Source organism: Cystoisospora suis, assembly GCF_002600585.1.
Source record: "Cystoisospora suis strain Wien I chromosome Unknown contig_264, whole genome shotgun sequence".
Classification (NCBI taxonomy): Eukaryota; Apicomplexa; class Conoidasida; order Eucoccidiorida; family Sarcocystidae; genus Cystoisospora; species Cystoisospora suis.
Window position 1 is genome coordinate 4,289 of NW_027153066.1, and position 217 is coordinate 4,505.

Genomic DNA, 217 nt, shown 5'->3' on the forward strand with positions numbered 1-217 from the left:
AGACGGAGCACTTTCACTAGCTTCCAAATATCGACACCTCTCTCATCTCTTCAAGACTTTTTTGATTTGAGCAGCACCCGATCTTTACGAGGAGAAGAAAGAGGATCTCAGCTCAAATACGAAGTCTCTTAGCTCATTGCCCCTCATGTGCTACTCTCCTTTCTCTTCATTCAATCCACAGTCAGTCATCTTTCTTCCTTTTCTTTCTTCCTTCTCT